This window comes from Maniola jurtina, chromosome 21 (genome assembly GCF_905333055.1).
Source record: "Maniola jurtina chromosome 21, ilManJurt1.1, whole genome shotgun sequence".
Lineage (NCBI taxonomy): Eukaryota > Metazoa > Arthropoda > Insecta > Lepidoptera > Nymphalidae > Maniola > Maniola jurtina.
In genome coordinates, this window is record NC_060049.1 from 3,390,439 (window position 1) to 3,409,519 (window position 19,081).

Below are 19,081 nucleotides of genomic sequence, written 5' to 3' on the forward strand. Positions count from 1 at the left end.
GCGCTCTAGAGGGGCGCCGCGCGTGTGTCGGCGGGCGCCGGCACGGACGAGGTCCATACTTATATAGTTTCCCTAACTTGTAAATAACTAGGTACACACTAGACATTGGCACACAAAAAAAAAGTTTGGATGTTTGTTACTCCTTCATCGCTTCAATGACTGAACCGATTTGGCTGGGAATAGGGATAGCTTAAGTATATCGTTTTTTTATCGCGTGGATAATCCGTCATGGATACCACTGGCTACGGGGGAGCACAGTGGTTATGTCGGACTCCTAACGACCAATAATCTCACAAAGTTCTGTAAGGTTATTTTTAAAAATTGATTTGAGTTGTCAAAAATAATATAAAATTATTAATTTATCTAATGCAGGTAGTTTGATAAAATCGATATTTGGCTCATTCGATGTCATACAATCTGTTGCTAGGAGGTCAACAAGATTGAACTTGCATAAATACGGGTGTTTCGAAGGTTTCAGTTTAGTCTCCTTCTGAGATTCGGAGCGATATCGCATATTTTCGGTATTTGGATTGTGAACTGAATAATTAGATGTTGTGATAGCAATCACGCTCTAATTAAATAATTTATTTTGGCACTAGTTTTTTTAGATTAAAACTCTCGGATAACCTCTACACATTGAACCTGGTGTTTTTTGTGTTGGTTTTGAGAGGACATTCCAATAATTCGATAAAAATATTTAAATAATACCTGCTTTTCTGAGTGACGCCAATAATTCAGAAGCGGGATGTGTCTCACGTTGTCTTAATTTCGCTTTGGTATCTTTTTGTAAACAACCCACATTTGATTAAAATTTTTATTGAGTTTGATTTGGTGATTAAAATTTTTAGTTTTTTTTTAAGAATTTAGTCTTTTGTGAAGTGGAAAGTAAATTGCAGTAAGTAATTCAGATTTCGTGTACATCGAATGAGAGAATGGTCGTTTGGATTTATTTTTGATTGGATATTAAAACTGAGAGTTCGGCAGTTCAAGGGTAGGTTTTAATGATTTGACGGAGGGCAGGATAGCCCATGATTTGGATTTGACTTAGGGCAAGGAAGCCCGCGACTGACATGACAAGATTGATTAAAAACACGAGGACGTGTTAAATTCAGGACGGCCGAACTGTAAGGTTATTTTTAAAAATTGATTTGAGTTGTCAAAAATAATATAAAATTATTAATTTATCTAATGCAGGTAGTTTGATAAAATCGATATTTGGCTCATTCGATGTCATACAATCTGTTGCTAGGAGGTCAACAAGATTGAACTTGCATAAATACGGGTGTTTCGAAGGTTTCAGTTTAGTCTCCTTCTGAGATTCGGAGCGATATCGCATATTTTCGGTATTTGGATTGTGAACTGAATAATTAGATGTTGTGATAGCAATCACGCTCTAATTAAATAATTTATTTTGGCACTAGTTTTTTTAGATTAAAACTCTCGGATAACCTCTACACATTGAACCTGGTGTTTTTTGTGTTGGTTTTGAGAGGACATTCCAATAATTCGATAAAAATATTTAAATAATACCTGCTTTTCTGAGTGACGCCAATAGTTCCATCCCACCGCTGACGACGGAGCACAAGGGAACATCCAAATTCCATAGGTCCTCCTGAGGGCTAAGGTTCGCGGGGATAGATTATACCCTGAATTAACACAATACTACTTTTTATGCTGGAAATTCCTAAAAAAAGAGAAATTCTCGCAAGATTTTTTCACGGATCCAAGCGGATGGAGTCGCGGGCTTTATCTAGTCTAGTAACTACCTATCTAATAATTTGGCAATTTTTTTTTTTAAAACAGCCATATTGAGCCCTTCTTCCATTATAATTATTCTGCGTAGCGCCTTATTAACCCTCCCTTTGTTCAAAACTAACTGATACATATCTTTATTTCTTTTACGGTTACTTAATTATTTATTAGAAAAACGCATTCAAATTCGAAAAAGGATTCACAGCACCTACCGTCACAGTCTACAGATTCGACGGGAATTACCATTGATATAAAACGCCAAGATAAACAATCGGACGTTAAAGGGGTCCCAAAAAAAGTGCGTTATGCAAATCAGTGTAAAAGAATTTTAAAACTCTTTTAATTATAGGTACATATTCTACCAAATGACCAGTACGTAACTACAAATGGGCCAATGCAATTGGCAAGTGCTGGCCAATGCGTAAACACGGCCAATGCGCAAAGATCTAAATACCAAAGTTTGGATGACAAGTGTGAATTAAAAAATAACACCCCCGACAACTGAAGGTTGCAGTAACTAGAAAAGAGCTGATAACTTTCAAACGGCTGAACCGATTTTTTGGATTATAGCTAAGAACACGCTCGATCAAGCCACCTTTCAAATAAAAAAACTAAATTAAAATCGGTCCATTAGTTTAGGAGCTACGATGCCACAGACAGATACACAGATACACACGTCAAACTTATAACACCCCTCTTTTTGGGTTGGGGGTTAAAAACCTTCTTTAATGAGTGTATCCTATATGTGATGATGATGTATGGAATGGAAATCTGATCACATTTTGACAGCTTACTCAACAGGCAATTTTTTTTACAACTTTTCGGATGTTTTCCTATACTTGTGCTATGAGACCTACCTACCTGCCAAATTTTATGATTCCAGGTCAACGGGAAGTACCCTATTGGTTTTCTTGAGAGACACGATAGACAGACGGACAGACAGACAACAAAGTGAACCTATAAGGGTTCCTTTTGCGGTATGGAACCCTAAAAATAAGCGTTTTCTGTATTTCTGAATTGCATTGCGCACGCGCCGTTTGACGCAAGATGGCGTCGCACGGCCGTCTTCCTGTGAACTCTAACAAGTGCGCGATATTGATACGTGTAATACGACCCGCGCCGGTGTTGCGTTGCGGTTTTGTGTTGATATCGCTAACGGCTTTGCGTACTAGCTTCCCCTGTTGCTTTATAATTATTGCGCCTGAATTCTACTGAATAGACCAATTTCGCCTTTCTTTTGTGGAAATACTACCTAATGCCTGCTTCTTCGCGTCTTCATGACTCATGCCACATGACGAAAGGTACAGAGATAGCTTGCATCCCGGGGAAGGACATAGCCTACTTTTAGACCTAGATCTATAGAGCAAACCTTGAGTTTCCTCAAACTTAAGACACTGTTATAAAAAATTCAAAAGAAAAATAAAACCAACTTCAAAAACCACAAACACTAAAAAGTAAAAAATAATTTTAGTGTTTGTGGTTTTTGAAGTCGGTTTTTAGTGGCCCCACTGTACTATAATATGCTATGCCCAGTTAAAACCCTACTGTTTACTAAGCTATTACACTGATCGCGAGCAATTTGCTCTTATCCATTGAGGAGTTCTGTTCTCTATCTCCGAAGATATTCATCAGATCTTCACCAAAATATGGGACCACCTGCACAGTATACCCTTTCAAATAGGGTCCAGGGGCCTTTGAGTAATCGGGGAACATACATAAAAAATAAAAATAAAAAAAGATTCCGACGAATTGAGAACCTCCTCCTTTTTTGGAAGTCGGTTAAAAACGAGACAGCGTTATATTGCTGCCATAAATCCGTCTCGTTTTAACTGAAAAAGGCTGAATAAAAACAAAATACACTATAGATATGGAAAATCAAAGAGTTCTCCCAAGATTTTTAGGGTTCCGTACCTCAAAAGTAAAAACGGACTTGGCGATCAAGATGTTAGTTCAAGCGCCAAAATCTGATCCTTGTCGCACTATAGTTTGAGTTGTTATCAAAAACTGAGCCCTGTCTCTGCTCTACTGTAGGTGTGTGTCACGCATTACACTTCACGTATAACGACCCGAGTCAGTGCACGGTTGGCTTCCCGAATTCCGTTTGACCTTTTACAGTCAATTGGAAGGAAGAATCCATTCAAATGTTTTGCCTACATCCTATCCCACTGTTACAGGCACGGAAGTGTACCAAATGATTCCAAATTTGAAATGGGGCGCGGGAGTTATGTAGGTACATTTACACGAGAGTCTAATGCTGAGATCTATAGAGCGTACTTTGACTTTGCTCAGACTTAAGTTTCACTTACAAGTGTAAATTAATTTATAACACCCCCTACAAGTGAAGGTTACAGTAACTAGAAAAGAGCTGATAACTTTCAAACGGCTGAACCGATTTTCTTGGATTATAGCTAAGACTGGGTTTTTATTCTAAGAGCTTCTTAGCTCTCTCTCGATCAAGCCACCTTTCAAACAAAAAAACTGAATTAAAATCGGTTCATTAGTTTTGGAGCTACGATGCCACAGACAGATACACAGATACACACGTCAAATTTATAACACCCCTCTTTTTGGGTCGGGGGTTAAAAATAGAAAAAAATTCAAGCCGAAATAAATATTTCCCAAAAATTTAATTTCGTACCAAATCCACCCCGTGGTCTTGACCTATACTCGCGCAATCTAAAGTTAAACGCATAGCGTTGGTACGCTCGGCTATATCGAGCGTTTACGAGCGTACCACAGCGGACCGACGCGTCGCGCCGCGCGTGGAAATGTCCTATTTACATCGTACCCCTGCTGAGACGTGGATTTCAAACTTTGCGCCATGGTTTCTTTGACTAGCTTGATATACCGACTTCACCAAATAAACAGCACTAAAACTCGACTAATATACGCGAACTGCCGATAGATCGGGATATATCATACTAATCATACTCATACATACTAATATTATAAAAGCGAAAGTTTGTGTGTATGTGTGTGTGTGTGTTTGGTACTCCTTCACGCAAAAACTACTGGACGGATTTGGTTGAAATTCGGAATGGAGATAGATAATATCCTGGATTAGCACATAGGCTACTTTTTATCCCGGAAAATCAAAGAGTTCCCACGGAATTTCGGAAAACCTAAATCCACGCGGGCGAAGTCGCGGGTGTCAGCTCACACCGAGTGACAGAAACACAAAGTTATGCTATACTAACATTGTGTTTCTGTCACTCGGTGTATATTTACAATGAATTTATATTTGTATTTATGAACTCGGAATTTTTTCCTCTTTTATTTAATATCACATTCGATACAATAGCAAAAAAAATTACGAGACCCCCACTTTTTTGGATGTAACATCCGTCAGGTTTGGTAGGTAGCCCTTGTCACCCGGACTATAATAAGGAATCGAATGACACCTCATTCATAAAAATCGTTTAAAAGTTTAGGTGCTACGGTGGAACGCGCATAAATACAAACCTACACAGATACATAAGTACATACATAAATCTTCGTCACTGTTCGGCAACGGTCGTATGATCCACATGATATTGACTCCTATTTGTTTATAACAAGGTGCAAAATGCAAGTGCATTGTTTAGGGCTCTTACGATTCAATGATTCGGAATACGACAATTAGCGAAGATCTGCAGGCGCATTATTAATTTGGTTGTACTATATCTATGTACATGCCTACATTGACTACTAAAATCATAACCCTAGCTTTTGGCCTTGCCGTAGTGGGTAAAAATAATAATAATCAATCTGGTAGTCGATATGGTGCTTCAGTGAAAACACACAACCCTATCTATTAATATACCTTACACAATCGGTTAAACAAATCACATTACACACTCTAAATTTGTATAGGGGAGGAAGCTGTTAGGAAGATAAACAGTGACTTGCTAAAATACAGTTCAGTGATGATCTCAGACGTATGTAAATTGGTCCATTTCCAAGAGGGATGCTGTATGCGGGCGCTAAACGCGAGATAACTGCGACTTGAGATCAGGGTAATAACCACAAATTGAACTACAATTTATTTGTTGACTCTGTAATTGTTTTTCATAACTAGCTTAACCGCCCCGGCTTTGTTTGAGTGGGATGTCTGAAAAACCGTTTATGTTCCTACATACAAAATCTTCAGTTTCTAGATCCAGCGGTTTGCCGTTTGAGCTATACAGCGTCTAACCAGAACGCTAGCAAAAATGAAGACAGGTGATATGATACTACTATTGATTACTGATAAAAAACCACGAGAAAAATTTCTGTATTTCTTAAAAGTTCACAATATATTGCAAATTAAACATCTGACTGACGCTAGAGATCAACGAAGGTTCCGTAAATAGGTCACTCGAAGTCAATGCCGCGTCGTAGGTGGGGCATTGACCCGAGTTTTGCACGATTTACAATGCGGGTTTGAAAAAAACTAAATCACTAAAAACTACAAGATAAGGCAAATGGTTATTGGCATTGGATTGTGTTAAGGTAGTATAATTTTTAACCGACTTCCAAAAAAGGAGGAGGTTCTCAATTCGTTGGAATCTTTTTTTTTTTTAATTTTTTATGTATGTTCCCCGATTACTTAAAGACCCCTGGACCGATTTGGAAATATTTTTTTTGTTTGAAAGGGTATACTGTGCAAGTGGTCCCATATAAATTTGGTGAAGATCTGATGAATATCTTCGGAGATGGAGAACAGAACTCCTCAATGGACCAGAGCAAATTGCTCGCGATCAGTGTAATAGCTTAGTAAACAGTAGAGTTTTAACTAGGCATAGCATATTATAGTACAGTGGGGCCACTAAAAATTGTGAAATAAATTAAAAATTAAAAATTTGTGGTTTTTGAAGTCGGTTTTATTTTTCTATTGATTTTTTTTTAATGTATGCTAAGTTTTGTAAGTATGTACGTTGATCTATGATGAATATGATTCTGATTGATCGAATGAAAGCGGGTGAATTATTTTCATCGAATGGCAAATAAACCCGCCAAAAATGACTTACGCACTGTTAGAATTTCATTGACGCTATGTCCAGCATTGGAGGTCTATCGGTTGATGATGATGATCTTTATTGATTAAAACACCCGTTCGTGGTCACTTTCGCTGGACACAGTGAAGCATGGACGATAGTTACGGTACGTTTCCACTGAAACGAAGTGGAGCGGAGACGTGTTACAGCCAACCAGGTTATTATCAGTTGACGTGATAATTTTATCTCGTCATCTGTCAATAATCTAATCCGCTCCGTTTCGCTTCAGTGGAAACTCACCATTATACTCAGGTATTGGTGCCCAAGTACAGTAAACGTTGAAGGGGTTAAGAAAATCCGGTCAAGTGCGAGTCGGACTCGCACACCAAGGATTCCGCATTATCGTACAGGAAACCTCAACCAGTATAATAAAAAACCGGCCAAGTGCGAGTCAGACTTGCGCACTGAGGGTTCCGTACTCGGGTATTTTTTCCAACAATTTACACGATAAATCAAAAACTATTATACATAAAAATAAATAAAAATCTGTTTTAGGATGTACAGGTAGAAGAGCCCTTTCATAATGTGATACCCCACTTGGTACAGTTATTTTATTTTGAAAATTGAAACACATTTAATTTTATTTCTAAATGATGTAACCACAAATTCGCGGTTTTCAGATTTATTCCTGTATTTGTGCTATAAGACCTACCTACCTAGTACCTACCAAATTTCATGATTCTAGGTCAACGGGACCTTATAGGTTTCTTGACAGACACGACGGACAGACAGACAGACAGACAACAAAGTGATCTGGGGGAACAAGGGTTCCGTTTTTCCTTTTGAGGTACGGAAGCCTAAAAATTGTGATGTAACCACAAATTCACGGCTTTCAGATTTTTTCCTTCACTTGTGCTATATGATCTACCTACACCTTTCTATGATGATTCTAGGTCAACGGGAAGTAGGTACCATATAGGTTTGTTGACAGACACTACATAATATAGACAGACATAGTACAACGGAGTGTTCCTATAAGGGTTCTTTTCTTCCTTTTGAGTTACGGAACCCTAAAAATGACTTTGGTAAATAGAATACGTTCAAATGAAGCGCCAACTACAAATTAATGAGTCCCCCTGTATAATGAACTGCAGTAACGATGCTTTTATGACACAACAGCATCTATAAATCAAAGAGAATGTTTTATGATCCTAAGATTGAAATACGCTTTGAGTGTGTGACATAATTGGTATAATTAGATTGGATATAATGACTTGTTTAGGTTAAAGGGGTATACAAAAATATGTTTTGGGCTTTTCTTTGTATTAATTGCTTTGATTGATTACATATATATATAATTTGATATAAAACAATATACGAGTATGTCATGATCAATCAGTACAGTGTATGTTAAGCCTCAATAGCTCAATGGTTATAGGAGTGGACTGAAATCCGAAAGGTCGGCGGTTCAAACCCCAGACGTTGCACTATTGTCGTACCCACTCCTAGCACAAGCTTTACGCTTAGTTGGAGGGGAAAGGGGAGTGTTAGTTATGATTAAAATAGCTAATATTATTTAAAAAAAACCGTTACCAGTTCACTACTAAGCACGAGTCTCCTCTCAGACTCAGAAGAGTTTGGCTATAGTCCTTCACGTTTGGTTAAGTGCGGATTGGCAGACTTCACACACCCTTGGGAACATTATGGAGAACTCTCAGACAGGCCGGTTTGCTCACCATGTTTTTCCTCCACTTTTTTTTTTTTTTTAATATTTGATATTTAATTGCTTAAACGCTCATAACTTCGAAAATTTTGAGATGTTCGCCTTTTTTTGTTGACGCTGGGGAATGCATTTACGCATCCCCCCTCCCCCCTGCCAGTCCATTAGCCTTAGCCAACCATATCTCCCAAGAGAAGTTATTAGCCATGTTACCGGGGCGCACCAGCGTGAACACTGCTCTTCCCCTCGGACGCATCCAAAAGGAACCAGCAGCATCCAGGCACACTGGGAGGTTACCTGTCTGGCGCCCCAGAGATGTGCGCCTGGGATCGAACTCCCAACCCTCTGAATAGGAGACCAATATTTAACCGCTCTTCGACTTTGACCGTCGAGTTTCTTGCTGGTTCTTTTCGGTTCGGAAAGCCTTTCCGAACCGGATACATTTGACGATTCAAAAGTACTTGTAAAAGTAAAAAATATTGTTATTTATTTATTTATCTATGTTTAATACAAGAGTATTGTATTCCCGTGTAAACCGGATGTTACAGAATTATTATCATGAAAATAATTTTTCATCTCTAGAATTTAGAAAGCATTAAGAAAAGCAATTCAAGAATAACTTGTCACTAAAAACTAAAGAATTCTATATCTAGAAAGGCAATAAATAAAATATGATTATTTAATGTTTAGCAATGCGCTTGCGAGGAATGCGAGCTAGATGCATTGGAGTTATCTTTAAGAATTAGGGTTCTATCCATACTTATTATTAATATTATAAATGCAAAAGAGTGTCTGTCCATCTGTCTGTCTGTCTGCTACGTTTTCACTGCCCAACCGCTGAACCGATTTTAATTTTTGGTACAGACTTGGGGTACATTCAGGGGAAGGACATAGGCTACCTTTTATCCCGGAAAATCGAAGAATTCCTACAGGATTTAAAAAAAACCGAAATCCACGCGGGCTAAAATCCGTTGTTGCAGCACACCATTTCAGCCAATCACAACAATTGATGTAGCAATGATTGATGCAGCTTTTCCACTATCGACCAGCCGAATCCTACCTGTCACAGCTATGAATAAAAAAGAGGGGGGTGAATAACTTTTTTGAGGGTCGCCGCATTTGACCCGGCTCGGTGATCGACCGCGTGAATCGATACATCCTCGATGGGCGTCAGTTCGATTCCCGGTTCACGCTCGAATAGCGCTGAACAATCGCGGGCAGGATGTGTCGTTATTTGAGACAATGGCCGTTTTTGGATAGTTTTATGGTGTTTTCCTTTTGCTATTACGGAAAAGAACTGTCTTGAGCAATGCACTGAACTAAGTTCTATTCCAATCAGAAAAATGGTGTTGTATTTGGCGGCCACGGGTTTTGACGAGGAAATATGAAGTGGAGACACAATGGATCGGAGACGGTCAAAGTGATACAGGGTATACAAGAGCCTGCATAGCCTCAAAGCAGAAGAAGAAGTTCAATTAAGAATAGCCTCAATAGCTCAACGGTTAACGAGCGGATTGAAAACCGAAAAATCGGCGGTTCAAATCCGTTGCACTATTAAGTTTATTGTAACTACTAGCACAAGTTTTACGCTTAGTTGGAGGAGAAATGGGAGTGTTAGTCATGATTAACATGGCTTGTATTCTTTAAAAAAAGGAATTACTATTGAAGGAAGGAAGGTATGGGTGAATTCAAAATTGTAGGCAGTGGACGCTATCTAGTAGTAGAGCAAGATCACACTGCCACCAGACTTCCTTATTTTTAACCCCCGACTCAAAAAGAGGGGTGTTATAAGTTTGACGTGTGTATCTGTGTATCTGTCTGTGGCATCGTAGCTCCTAAACGAATGAACCGAGTTTTAATTTAGTTTTTTTTTGTTTGAAAGTTGGCTTGATCGAGAGTGTTCTCAGCTATAATCGAAGAAAATCGGTTCAGCCGTTTGAAAGTTATCAGCTTTTCTAGTTTTCTTATAGAGGTTTTTGTGTCGGGTGTTTTTTAAATTTTGAGTTATTTGAGAAACAAATGTGTGGGATAGAGGCAGGGTTCTTTTGTGAAACAAGTAGTGTTCTGAGTATACTATTAATAAATAAAATTGAAGTGTCTGTCTGAGTATGCTAAATAAAACGAATTCTTTCTATATTTTTCTTTCTGAAACATAATATCTTTCACTAACAATATCCAAGATGCAAACGAAAAGGGGAATATCTAGATTAAATAAAAGGAATCTGAGGTTTAGACCCGATCCCACGAGAAAGAATCTTGCGTTTATAACCAGTACCTAGCTTCCTATGTTTAGACTAGGCTGGCTAGCATCGGATGCACAATGTATCGATGTCGGGCGGATGGGTGCGGACCACTCCCCGTCCTGTCTAGTGTTACGGGTGTATTGCATTACCATGTGTGGTCTCCGGCCTTCTGTGTGGAAGGCTAAAGTTACACGAGCGATTTAGCAGACTTTTTTTAATTTTTTATATAGACTAGCGTTTGGCTGCAATCAAACCTGCTAGCAAGTGATGATGCAGCCTAAGATGGATCGCGCTTGCCTAGAAGTTGCCTATTCACTCTTGACTTGAAGTTACCCATATTATAGGTGGAAGGGAAAACTGACGCCGGAAGGGCGTTCCATATCCTAGCGGTTCGGATAAGAAAAGAGGAAACAAATCGCTTCGTACGTGTTCGAGGAATTTCGACTACTTACGGATGCAGACCTTGACAATGCCTGGCACTGTGAAGGAGGAACCAGGTCAAAGAGTTATGTATGGATAGGGCTGTGTTATGAGTTTTTCTGAGGGATAAGATCCGAAATGAGGAGATCCGCAGGAGAACCAAAGTCACTGACATAGCCCAAACTATTAGCAAGATCAAATGGCAGTGGGCAGGCCATGCCTTCGTAGAGGCGATTTCTTCTTTACTGAGAAAGGGAAGGACATAGTAAATCATAATATCTAACCTACGGAATTTATTGTTCTAACAAGCGTATCAAACCATATCGTCAGTAAAATTGGCACGTAGTTTTCCGGTTTGCGGAACTTTATTGCAAGCCTGTTATTACGGTACGTAACTAGGCATTATGTGACGTAACGCACGTAACTCATGTAAGCACGTAATTCACGTGCATTTACGTAGTTACGTGAAGTTATGTACTTTGATTTACTTCCATGGATCTTGGCCATTAATTATGCATATCACTCACTGCACTTGTAATTCATACTTCCAAACTAATATAACAATTATGCAAAAGTGAGTCTATCTGTCTGTATGTCTGCTACCTTTAAGGGACTCAAGCGCGAAACCGATATTGACGAAAAGCACAGATAGATTTCCTAATGTGTTTATAATAGTATGACCACTTCGGAAGTAAGATCTACGAAACGAAAAATAATTAACAAAATCGGTTCACATTTGGCGGAGTAATCGCGTAACAAACATACAAAAAGAAAGATAAAAACCATACTGTCGAATAGAGAACCTCTTTCTTTTTTTGAAATCGGTTAAAAAATTACTTTTTATCTCAGAATATCAAATAGTTTCCTACGAGATTTTAAAATCTAAATCTACTTAGTCCATACTAATATTATAAATGCGAAAGTGTGTCTTTCTGTCTGTCTGTCTGCTATGTTTTCACCGAACGTTTCCGCTGAACCGATTTTAATGAAATTTGGTACAGAGTTAGCTTATAACCCGAGGACGGACATAAGCTACTTTTTATCCTGAAAAATCAAAGAGTTTCCACGGGATTCCCAAAAACCCATCCGCTTAACGGATTTGTATGAAATTTGGTACCGAGGGAGCTTCCGTCCCTGTAATTGACATAGGCAACTTTTTATCCCGGAAAATAAAACAGTTCCCACGGGATCTTTGAAAACCTAAATCCACGCGGACGAAGTCGCGGGCATCCTCTAGTTTCATATAAATCTAGATCTCCTTAGTTTCTGATAAAAGCTTTTCTCATAATGTGCTGACTGGTGTGCACTGCCCCGGCAAATGCATCACCCGTCACCCGTGACTGTCACAAGATGAGACAATTCAAAGCAGCAGGACGTCATTACACAGCCACGCCGTGTGACGGACAGACGGTATTGTTCACTGTTCCTAATGCGCTATATATAACGACTTTATGTACAACTAGATATGCTGGCGACTTCGTTCGCGTCGATTAAGGTTTTTTAAAATCCCACGGGAACTCTTTGATTTTCCTCGATAAAAAGTTGCCTTTGTCAATTCCCGGGACGCAAGCTACCTCTGTACCTTTCATCAAAATCGGTTAAACTGTTGGGCCGTGAAAAGCTAAAAGACAGACAGGCAGGCACACTTTCGCATTTATAATATTAGTATGGATGGATGGCATGTTTAGTGGTACATTAGCGGTACATGGGCTACTTTTTATCGACGAAAATGAAAGAGTTCCCATGGGATTCTTATAGGCCCATCCTTTTAACCGAATTATATGTTTGGTGCACAGGTAGGTTGCTCACGGAAATTGACATAGGCAACTTTTCATTCATTATGGAAAAGCAAAGAGTTCCCATGGGATTTTTCAAAAACCTAAATCCACGCGGACATTAAGTAGTTTTAAAATAACTTGTATATTATAATTATGTAGGTCTATGAGTATAATTAAAACCAATACTAATTAGTTTCGCATACCATAGAGCTGTCATGTTTACCACAGATTATGTATTTTATTAGCATTTAGAATGTCTAATTGTCTACGGAAGAATGTCAATGCCAGCCACGCACATTACCTAGTGCAACGCAAACCAGCTAAAAACATTGCTATAAGTATAACTAACAACTAGAGTTAACGTATCAATAAAAAAAAAGAATTTTGACTCTGACAACCTTAATCATGACAGAACGTAAATTCCATCCAGGGTAGATCGACTAGTTTATCAAAAATCGGCCAAGTGCGAGTCGGACTCGCGTACCGAGTGTTCCGTACTCGGGTATTTTTTCGACATTTTGCACAATAAATCAAAAAATATGATGCATAATGCATAAAAATAAATAAAAATCTGTTTTGGAATGTACAGGTAAAGAAAGCTCTTTCATATGATACCCCTAGTTATCTTACTTTGAATATTTAAACACATTTTTAATTTTTTTTTAATGATGTAACCACAAATTCACGGTTTTCGGATTTATTCATTTACTTGTGCTATAAGACCTACGTACCTGCAAAATTTCATGATTCTAGGTCAACGGGAAGTACCCTATAGGTTTTCTTGACAGACACGATGGACTGTTCTTAGCTATAATCGAAGAAAATCGGTTCAGCCATTCGAAAGTTATCAGCTCTTTTTTAGTTACTGTATTCTTCACTTGTCGGGGGTGTTATAAATTTTTAATTTACACTTGTGATTGACACATTTTCGCTACTTTAAGTACGGACAGAGTGAAATAGAGTGAGGGAACTCTCGGTTTGATCCTGAATCAACGATTATGTTAAATATTAGGCTACTAGCTGATGCCCGCAACTTTGTTCGCGTGGATGTAGTTTTTTAAAAATCCCGTGGGAACTCTTTGATTTTCCGGGATAAAAAGTAGCCTATGTGCTAATCCAGAATATAATCTATCTCCATTCTAAATTTCAGCCCAATCCGTCCAGTAGTTTTTGCGTGAAGGAGTAACAAACATACACACACACACACACACACACACACACACACACACACACTCCCACACACACAAACTTTCGCCTTTATAATATTAGTGTGATGGTGACGTGAAATTATAGAAAAATATTATACTTAGCTACCTGCGTCAAATGTACTAACATTTGACGCCTACCCGTGACGTCGAAGCTTCGACGTTTTGTTAGGAGTCCCTTACTGTTCTGAACATTGGTACGAATTAAAGGAAAACTGACATAATGAAGTCTGAATTCAATATACAGCTCAAATCACTCCCATAATGTATCATCAAAAATTGCACCCGAGAGAAACCTGGATAAATTAGCTAGTATTATAATAATTTAATAGCACAGATTTTATTTATAAATGCATACATGTATGCTGACCTACCCTAACACCCTCACTCCACTTCAATATTATTATTAGACCTTCAATAGTTTGGGGTGCACCAACCCCCGAAAATCTTTTCCCCTAGCAACCAAAAACCAAATGTATGCCAAAATCAATACAGAGTTCAAAGATCGATATTGTCTTACCGACTCTTACCGAATGCACATCTGTTCAACACCGACGCACCCCTCTGTTTGGATTTCATTACGTTTACAGTGCGTACGCGCAGGGCGTTTTTGTTTTGGTGTTTGTATGTAGCTTGTATGGACACGCGACAAATCAAGGGTGAAAATTTCATTTTGGTAGTAAAATACTATTTTTACAAGGTAAATTAAAAATTTATAAACCCCCAAGGGAGGGTTACAAGTAACTAAAAAAGAGCTGATAACTTTCAATCGGCTGAACCGATTTTCTTAGATTATAGCTAAGATCACTCTCGATCAAGCCACCTTTCAAACAAAAAAAAACTAAATTAAAACCGGTTCATTAGTTTAGGAGCTACGATGCCACAGACAGATACACAGATACAAAGATACGCATGTCAAACTTATAACACCCCTCTTTTTGGGTCGGGGGTTAATGACAAGACTGCCCGAAAAAAGGAACTTAAATTGCTCTTATAATAATTTAGTAAGTAGACATTTCAAGTAGAGTAAAGCAGAATTTTCTATTTTTATCGTAACTTTCAGGAAAGTGTAGAATATACATGGGGTCTCCTTTGTACTTAATGGGAGTGTGTTAGTAACATCCTGTTTCTATTTCGGTACCAGGGGTAAGGATTTCGAGGGGTGGTTTTCAAGGAGCCCTATGGAACTTACACTTCCGTTGCGTTGTCTGTTATGTCGATGCGTTCATAAAAATTTCACGTGGACTTTTCAAGATTTAAACGCCCTAAAGGGAATTGGATGTTGATATTTTTATTCCATAACATGTTAGCAATCTCATTAAGTGGTTAGTAAATGATAGTTTTAGATGGAAGCGAACTAACTTGAAAGCGGTATGACCTTTTAACCCAAACCCCTAATCGGCAGAAAGCGAAATCACACGTTTTACCTTATACCTAGATAGTACCTAACCACGGTCGAAGCCTCCTAAATCAAGGACAATTACCACTGCAGAAATCGAACCCGGGATCTCCTACATAAGACAACGCTCACTATTGCGCCAGGAAGGTTGACAGAACAAGACAATACGACTATTTCCAGATATATGATCATCATTACTCTATCACCGGCCCACCACTAACCACAGGTCTCTTCTCAGAATTAGAATAGGCCATATTATATTCCAGCAAGCAGACCAAGTGCGGATTGACAAACTTCATACTCCCTTGACAACAGTATTGAGAACTTTCAAGCATGCAGAATATATCACAATGTTTTTCTTTATCGTTACATTAGGTGATACTTATTTATTTAATTAAAGCATACATTACCTCCAAAAAGGTACAAGTGCGTTCGGGATCGAACCCCAGACCCAGTAAATAGGAGTCGCAATTTTAACGAATAGACTATCTCCGCTTAATCTGCCCTCTCAATCTCAAGATATACTTACCTACTACAAGTGTAAATTAAAAATTTATAACACCACCGACAAGTGAAGGTTACAGTAACTGGAAAAGCGCTGATAACTTTCAAACGGCTAAACTAATTTTCTTTAATTATAGCAAAGAACACTCTCGATCAAGCCAAGCCACCTTTCAAAAGAAAAAAACTAAATTAAAATCGGTTCATTCGTTTAGGAGCTACGATGCCACAGACAGATACACAGATACACACGACAAACTTATAACGCCCCTCTTTTTGGGTCGGGGGTGAATAAAAACAAGATAAAACGAACACAAATTAAAAACTGCCTTTATTTGACAAGGCAAGAAAAAAAGCAGCGTATATGGCATGATACCTCTTATCCATTGTTGCCATGTCGCCCGGATGTTTGGCGAGCAAAGCCGCGAGGCGCACAATGTTTGCTCTCCCTAGATGGATGCTTTTTATCCTAAAAACTGTAATCAGTCGGTGACCTCAACGGTGATAAGGTGTCATTGACATTCAATTGTTTTGGAAACTTTTCTGAACAGAGATTCCGGTCAAAGCTTTGGAAGTATTGAGTTGAAACTTAAATGAAACTTTGCATGAAAAATTAATGAACCTTGCATGAAACTTTCTAAATAGTACCATCTGGCCTGAGTGAGTGAAGAGGAGGAAAAATGTTTTCAAAGGGACGTTTTGTTGTTTCTGTACCCTTGATATTTTTCGCAATTAAGTAGTTTTTAGAGAGTAAAACTCTCTAAAAAGTAAATAACTTTCAAACGGCTGAACCGATTTTCTTGGATTATAGCTAAGAACACTCTCGATCAAGCCACCTTTCAAACAAAAAAAAAACTAAATTAAAATCGGTTCATTCGTTTAGGAGCTACGATGTCACAGACAGATACACACGTCAAACTTATAACACCTCTGTTTTTGGGTCGGGGGTTAAAAAAGCGCCTTTGAAAAAGATGAGATTCACGATTTGAAAAGAAAAAGAAAATACTCATCGAATATTTTGTGATTCAAAATCAAAATACTTTCCAGTCTGTTGCCAAAGAAATGTCCAAGATTGGGGGGTTGATACGCAAAACTGGCCGACGCACTTTGTCCGTGAGAAGTAAAACAAGTAAAAGTAAGCATATTTGCCAGTACATGATTGTTATCAGCCATTGTGTAGATACCATGACGCCAAGGACACTGGTGAGACAGGTTGAAAAGGGTTTTAATTATTGTAATTGTCTAGTACTTAACTGTTGTAAGAACTTCATCAGATTGTCCTACAAACTCATTTTTTTATTCATGTCAGCAAGGTGTGTGCTTGACCGTGATTTCACCTGATGATATGCATATTATGATAGAATTGCACTTTCTGGTAACTGGGATAATATATTGTAGTAACTAGAAAAGAGCTGATAACTTTTAAACGGCTGAACCAATTTTTTTGGATTATAGCTAAGAACACTCTCGATCAAGCACTCTTTCAAACAAAAAAAAACTAAATTAAAATAGGTTCATTCGTTTAGGCGCTACGATGCCACAGACAGATACACAGATACAGAGATACTTAGATACATAGATACACAGATACACACGTCAAACTTATAACACCCCTCTTTTTGGGTCGGGGGTTAATAAATTGTATTTCTGCAAAAGTAGAGAACGTAGAAATTGAATTAAGCCTATTTGTTCTGTATAAAATATTAAGATCACTATTGTACCTATCTACATTTAAATAATTTTTCTGATGTTTTCTCCTTCTAAAAGCGTTTCCTTTCAAAAGATAGAACTTTTCCTTTTTATATAGGTAGGTATTACAGGGTACAAAACCGAGGAAAGTACATGTTTTGTGATTCCCATGACCCACAACATATTATGTCAGTGTAGATCAGAGCCGTTTTTGAATATAAACTATTAATTTCGCTTGTGTCAGCCGCCGCGGGATTGGTTTCCATAGTGCCCATTTACCTTTTTCTTAGCGTATTTCCACGCGTTCCCAAGTTTACAAATACAAAGGTAAGTACATAATCTGAAAGTAGGAAGGCAATATAGTCAGTATAAATAAGCCGCAGGTGTTCGGTCCAATAAACATCGCGCACGCGTCTACGCACCTGTCTTTATACGCACTGTCAATATGACATGATATCACAGTTTACTTCAGTTTGGGAACTTCTAACGAAACCCTACCTAAATAGTAGTAGCCCTAAAGTAACTAGAAAGAAAACTCGAACGGGCTATTTTTCGACTCAAGGGGTCATTTGTTAGCTTTTGACCTCTCTACAACCTCAAAGCTTCAAATGCAAGGAGGCCAAAAGCTAAGAAATGGCCCCTAAGTAGTATCCCTTGGGTCTAAAATAGCCCGTTTGAGTTTTTCTAGACTTTATGTTATAGGTAACTTACTAGCTGACCCCCGCGACTTCGTCCGCGTGGATTTAGATTTTTCAAAATCCCGTGGGAACTCTTTGATTTTCCTTTGAATAAAAGTAGCCTATGTGTAAATCTATATCCATTCAAAATTTCAGCGAAATCTATTCACTAGTTTTTGCATAAAAGAGTAACAAACACACATACATACATACACACTTTCGCCTTTATAATATTAGTGTGATAATATAGACGAGATTTTCCAAAATCAGTAGGTATGTTCCTGAAAAAGAGCGCCCAACGCTCTATAAGTCCTAAAGATAACACCGTTATTCCAGGAAAAACAGGATTAACATGTAACGTTAAGAGTTAAGACCCGTTAGTTAAGGAAGAACGCACGGTATCGCTGTAATGTTTATTTTAACTAGTTAACTTGTTTGAAGCGTTTAAAATAAACCGCATCCGCTCACAACAGTTACATGGATACCTAATAGAGACATAAGTACAGATCTTTTAACTTACAACACCTATATTTTCCACCTGTATGATTATATGAGTGGAGACAGTGAGTCGATCAAAGAGTAGCAGTTTTTCGTCAATCAGTCGGGAGGTAGTCGCACTCAGTTGGTTAGACAAGTGCAGTCAGACGGCCAGACAGTGACACTCAACCAATAAAACAGTTGCAGTTAGTTGGCCCGACAGGTGCAGTCAGTCAGTCCAACAGTCACAATTAGACCGTCAAAT

General features: G+C 38.4%; 1 protein-coding gene across 2 annotated transcripts in view; it reads right to left on the minus strand.

Moving 5' to 3' along the window:
* The window catches only part of LOC123876195, a 36,849-nt gene that overhangs the window by 6,562 nt on the left and 11,206 nt on the right, over positions 1–19,081 (minus strand). The window lies entirely within an intron of this gene.